Raw genomic sequence first — 6,345 nt, 5'->3', positions numbered from 1 at the left:
TGTTCTTATTTCCCTTTCTTATATACCATGTTTAGACTTGATCATCATTATTTTCGAGCGTAGTACCATGTTATTCGGTGTTATATGTTTAATTCTATCTTATCAATTGCCTTGCATATGGTTATTTTGTTTTAATTGAGCATGTATGGCCTTAGTCTATGTTAGGCTAGCATTGCCTTAGACTTGCGACTCTTGTGGTCATTAGTCCTTGTCTCTTCTCCGATGTCGTTATGGATGGATTAGCTCCATGTAGAATGGAGAAGCAGACTTGAGTCTGATAGAATGAACCTTAGTTTAGGTGTTATCTTAGCTTCATCGACCTTCTATTCACTCTTCCTATTTTGCGGCCCTGTTTCGATTATGGAAGCTCCATGCTTCGTTGGGTGACTTAGAATTTGGAGTGGTTCAAGCTTGGAGCCTTGTTTTGATTTTGTGTGAGTGGACGTCATTCCATATTGGTACTGTTGCTTATTGTGATGATTTCCTCTTCGGAGTCGACCCGCCCCTGGGTTTACTCTTGCTAGCTGGGCGGCTGACGCCCTTTGGAGTTTAGGCTGGGCGGCCTGGATTGTTATATTTACGCCCTTGGGTTACTCTTGCTAGCTAGGCAGCTAATGCCCTTGAGAATTTACTAGCTGGCAGGGCGGCCCCATATATTGGGTAGTTACGGTTCGAGGCCATTTTTTGGGTTCGAGTCTGAATTGCTCTTATTGGATTTGGACTAGTGGCACTTCTCTCTTGTAGACCTAGCTATTATGAGTACTTGTCGGGCTTATGGGGATTTGTTCGAGTTTTAGTTAAACTTGCACACGAGTGTATCTTCTAGGCTTATGAAGTCCAGTTAGGTTTAGTTTAGTTGTACTTAGATTCACTTTCGTTATGCTGGTGTACTTTCTTTAAAATTTCGCACTGACCTCTCTTAATGAGTAGACTTTATCTCTTCATATTGTCTTTACCTCTCTTACTCACTCGGCCTATGATGCCTACTGAGTATCTTTATTTTGGTACTCATGCTACACTCTGCATATGTTTCATGATGCAGGTCCTAGTACTAGCTACCAACGGTGATTGTTCGTGTCAGCTGCAGTTTTTGGATTGTAGACGAGGGTGAGTACTTAGCGCTCTGGATTTGCTCGTCTCCTTTTGTGTACTATATAGCTAGTTTTGCTTTTGAGAAAGCTTGCCTTTTGGTCCACTTTTGGGACTTGTAGTCTTTTTCTTAGCACAACTCTGTTCTCGTGAATTTCGGTTTCTGGGAGGTATCCTTCTGTATATATTTTGAAAACACTACCTAATTACACAAACATTTCTACTATATATATACTAATATTCTCTATAATTAAAAATAAGTACATATTGCCTCACGAATTATTAATTTCATACAAAATTTCAAGTCAAATACACCATCCCAAGCTTTTTCTCTCCTTCTTTCTCTCGTTCGCTCCCCTCTTTCATCTCCATCCCCTCGCTCTCGTGTTCTCTCTCTCTCTTTCTTGCCCTATCTATTTATCTATCTGTCTGTCTGCTGTCTGTCTGTCTGTCTGTCTATCTATCTGTCTGTCTGTCTATTTGTCTATCTCTCTATCTCTCCATCCATCCATCCATCTATCTAGATACATGCATTTTTTATACTAGATATATTTTGAAATACGATTACATGGAAACAAAGACGAGCAAGAGAGGGAGAGATGAGAGTAAGATAGGTTAGAGGTGATCGAGAGAGCCTACAAGTTTATTTGATACTAGATACATGTATCTTTGATACCAGATACATTCTGAAATACAGGTACATTGGGAGTGTCACGACCCAAGCCTAGGGCCTAGACGTGACCGGCGAATGGGGAACCCGAAGGAACCCCAAACAAACCTCATAGCGTATCATTACACATCCTTGGTCGCGGAAGCAAAAAAAAATGACCATAAGCGATAAGCATAATCAAGGGGGAAATCGGGACTAAGGGAACAAGAGAAACAAAAATAAGAATAATACAAAAATACCATAGATGAGTCAAGCTCAAGCATAATACACAACTTGTCCAACACCACCTCTAAACATGAGTACTTAGCGGGGGCCAAGACAAACTACCGGGCTCACCCTCATAGTCAAAACATAACTAAAACTAGGCAACCAAGGTACCAACCCCTCGATACGGTTATACGGGCCTACTACCCCCCGTACTAGGCAACCAAGGTACCAACCCCTCGATACGGTTATACGGGCCTACTACCCCCCGTACTAGGCAACCAAGGTACCAACCCCTCGATACGGTTATACGGGCCTACTACCCCCCGTACTAGGCAACCAAGGTACCAACCCCTCGATACGGTTATACGGGCCTACTACCCCCCGTACTAGGCAACCAAGGTACCAACCCCTCGATACGGTTATACGGGCCTACTACCCCCCGTACTAGGCAACCAAGGTACCAACCCCTCGATACGGTTATACGGGCCTACTACCCCCCGTACTAGGCAACCAAGGTACCAACCCCTCGATACGGTTATACGGGCCTACTACCCCCCGTACTAGGCAACCAAGGTACCAACCCCTCGATACGGTTACCCGGGCCTACAACCCCCCGAGCTAGGCTTGATCGACTCACACACTATATAGAGAAAATCATATACATGTGTCCATTTCATCATCATTTCAATAATTATATAACCATTCGATTCATAGGACGTACATTGGACCTTCCATTTCATAAGAATTCTATAAATGGCATTTTATCAAACATATGGTGGGCTACTTGTTCATGTAAATAAAATCATGTGTTTCAAGAGTACTAAGTCCAACCAATTCCGAAATACATATAAATCAGCCCACCAACAACATACATATATATATACATATATAACAACCTTCATAATTTGATCATTGAGGCATGAAAACCATAAACATCATATAATCATTCCATTTCATGATAATATACAAAAATAGACCATAATAGGATGTGTAGTAATAATTCCATAATTCAAGAGTTCATAAATGATCATAAGGACCCATAAACTTGAAGTAAAATAGAGGATAAATGGTTGGACTTGTGGAAAGGAAGGTTTCCACAATCAACCCACATACCTCAACTTTGGAGAATTCTTGATGAAGATTGGAATGGAGAATTGCTTGAGATTGAATCTTGAATCCGGAATTAAAGCTTGGGATCCTTGAATTTGGTTGAAGATCTTGATGGAATTTTGGAGAGGGATTAGTGAGTGTTTTTGAGTGTTTTGAAGCTAGAAAGAAATATAACTAAGTATGGGACAATCCTCTTTTTTTATAAAGAAAAACGTCTCAGCCGCTACAATAACGTAGCTCACTGGAAATTGCACTTCTGCCCGGACAGGTTTTACGAAAATGATCATAACTCCTTCATCCTAACTCGGAATGAGGTGAAACCAATTGCATTGGAAAGCTAACCCGAAGGGCTTTAATTTAATAGGTAGCGTCCCTTTCAGTTCCTTGTGTGCTAAGAGATATGCCCCTTTAAAGCTGACCCTGAAAATTGCATTTTTTTGCGATTTTCGAATTTTGATACGGTTGTTCTAAAATTCGGGTTAGACCCATTTCCCACTCAATTTGACCCCCTGAATAAGAATATGAAGTCGAATTTCCGAAATCATGCACGGATTTTGAGATATATGGAAATTACAATTATAGGTGTTTCCGAAGCACATTTTCGGGCATTTTTGGGGTCGTTTCAGGGAGAGAGGTGAACAAGAGATGAAGTGAGACAAGTGACAAAGAAGAGAGGAGATAGGAGAGAGATGAGTAAGAGACTTAGGGGTCGTTTGGTAGGACGCATTAGAAGAAATAGTCCATGTATTATGTAAGGTATTATTTAGTACTATGTTTGGTAGGAATTTGAGCCTATGTATAACTAATCCAGTGATTAGTTGTACCTCATACATGGTATTATAGGATGCATTACTAATACTTTCCATTTAGAGGTATTAGTAATACATAGGATATAATACCATGTGATAAGTCTATGTAAAGACAAAAATATCCCTCAAATCATTTTAATTATTTTGTTTATTTTCTTGATTGTATGATTTATATTTGTACTAATAAATTTATTTAAATAAATTAGCTTACAAATTATTTAGAGAGAGTTGTTTGTTACTAAATAAATCCAACACAAATTAATACAATATTTGAAATGTGAGTTGATATATATATATATATATTTGTGTAGTTTTTTAATTATTTGTATTTTGAACAATTTAAAAAATTACATACATATTAAAATTACAGCTAGCAATTTTTATGTGTAATTGTAGATGGTTTATTCAATTTTATCATTGTTAACCATCTTTTCGATTTTAAAAGTAGATGGTTTATTTTTTTTAAAATTTAAAAATGACATTTTGTGAGTGATCAATTTATTAAGATGACAATTATTTCTCCTCAAATAATTCAAATGAAAAAATAGCAAATATGACAACAAAATTGTTCTTCTCATAGCTAGTTAGAAAGGCCTTGAAAAATAATATTGTCTAACAATTATCTACATTGGCCCAATTACATAATAATTCAAGGGTATAATTGGAAAGAAGCTTTTTATAGAGTTTTAATCCAAACACAAGATGAGGTGGGAAACAATGAACCAAACACTTGATAAAAATAAACCCTGCAATACTAATCCATGCACTACTAATCCCTGCATTACTGATCCACGCGTTCAGTGGCAGAGCCACCTTACATGAACCCCCTTCGACGGAAAATTATATGATTTATACATGGTTAAAATAATTTTTTAGGTATATATAGTAGATGTCGAACCCCCTTTGGCTACTTCCTGTGTCTATTTTTTCATATTTTGAACCCCCTTATTGAAAATCCTGGCTCCGCCACTACATGCGTTATTAATTTTTGTACCAAACGACCTCTTTAGTATATCACAGATACATGTGAATCAGGCTTGGGTACAATGTATCTTGAGCAAATTACACATAATTTGACCCACATGTAACCAAGATACATGTATCTAAGTGCGTCATGTACATGTATCTGGCAAGGAAAATAGGTACGGAAGATAATTTTCAAAAGTGATGTGAGGGAACGTAATTAGAATCTACACTAGTGAGATTTTTGTTGGTTTCTCAAATATTTTTTCCTTTTAATTATTCATTTCAAACAAAACAAGATAGATTTGTTATTTTCTTTCAATTTATATGTATCATTAAATAATTATATTAAGTAATAATAGTTAAATTAATTTTGACTGAAGCATAATTAATAAAAATAATTTAGTAAAACAAACTCCGTATAAATAATATTTGAAAGAGAGTATCAAGTAAACAAAAGCGAAGTAAAATGAAACGAAAGAGTAATAGTCTTCATTCATTTGAACACACCTCAATTAATTTATCGTATACTCACTTTTTCTTATCAATACAAATATCAAGCTAATTTTCTGCCAAAGGTTTAGACTCATTGTAAATTTTGGGTCGTGGGTCACCCATGTGGATCGATTCGATCCGATTCGATTTAATTAATTAATTAATGAATAATTCCATTTTAAAGGATAATAGGGAACAATTACAAAGTAACTGCTCAACCTCTCTTTAAAAGACTCCTGACGGGAGTGATTTTTTTGTGCGTAGAAAAATAGAAGAGAACGTGAAAACCAAAACCACAAAAGAAAAATAAGAGAATATTATCCTAGATTTTCACAATTCAGTCGACACACTAAGGAGACTCTTAGTTTGTGAAATGCACTACTTTTTCTTTGAGAGATGAAGTCGATCGTGTGGCTGTTCAGATATGGAGCGAATCTACAACAAAGACATTGTCAACGATTTTCGCTGCAAGTATTAAGGTACACATCCTATTATTGTTTTGCCATTAAAACTCTTTCGCTCATATGGAAATATCATGTATCTTTTTCTATCCTCTATTGAGATTTAAAACTTTAATATCAGGTAGTTTATTTCAACTTTATTAATTAGTATGTCACATGGGTGCATCATCTAGCTAACTTTCAAAAGGCGAACATAGCCAAATTATATATTTTTAATATCTAAATTTATATGACTTACTTTTTTTAGCCAATTTTAAAATAAAACTTAGATGAATCAATTTTTGAGAATTAGAACTAACCTTTATTCCCACTGGAGCTGCGAACATCGAAGCCTCGGCGGGTGTACTAGAAGGGATGATGGTTTGGTCACACATCATCGGAATAGTTGTAGATCAAAAGGCCTGGGAGGCTGCCCAGGAACCTTTGATGCGCGCGTAAGCCACGTACTCAGAATATAGGTTATACCCCATGTATTTGATTATAATAGGTCGTCATCATTTATTCATTTGGTAGTTTTGTTCAATTACTACCGTGATAAAAA

Source organism: Solanum tuberosum, unplaced genomic scaffold, assembly GCF_000226075.1.
Source record: "Solanum tuberosum cultivar DM 1-3 516 R44 unplaced genomic scaffold, SolTub_3.0 scf00070, whole genome shotgun sequence".
NCBI lineage: Eukaryota > Viridiplantae > Streptophyta > Magnoliopsida > Solanales > Solanaceae > Solanum > Solanum tuberosum.
The sequence above is the reverse complement of the archived record's forward strand: the minus strand, read 5'-3'. Positions refer to the sequence as shown.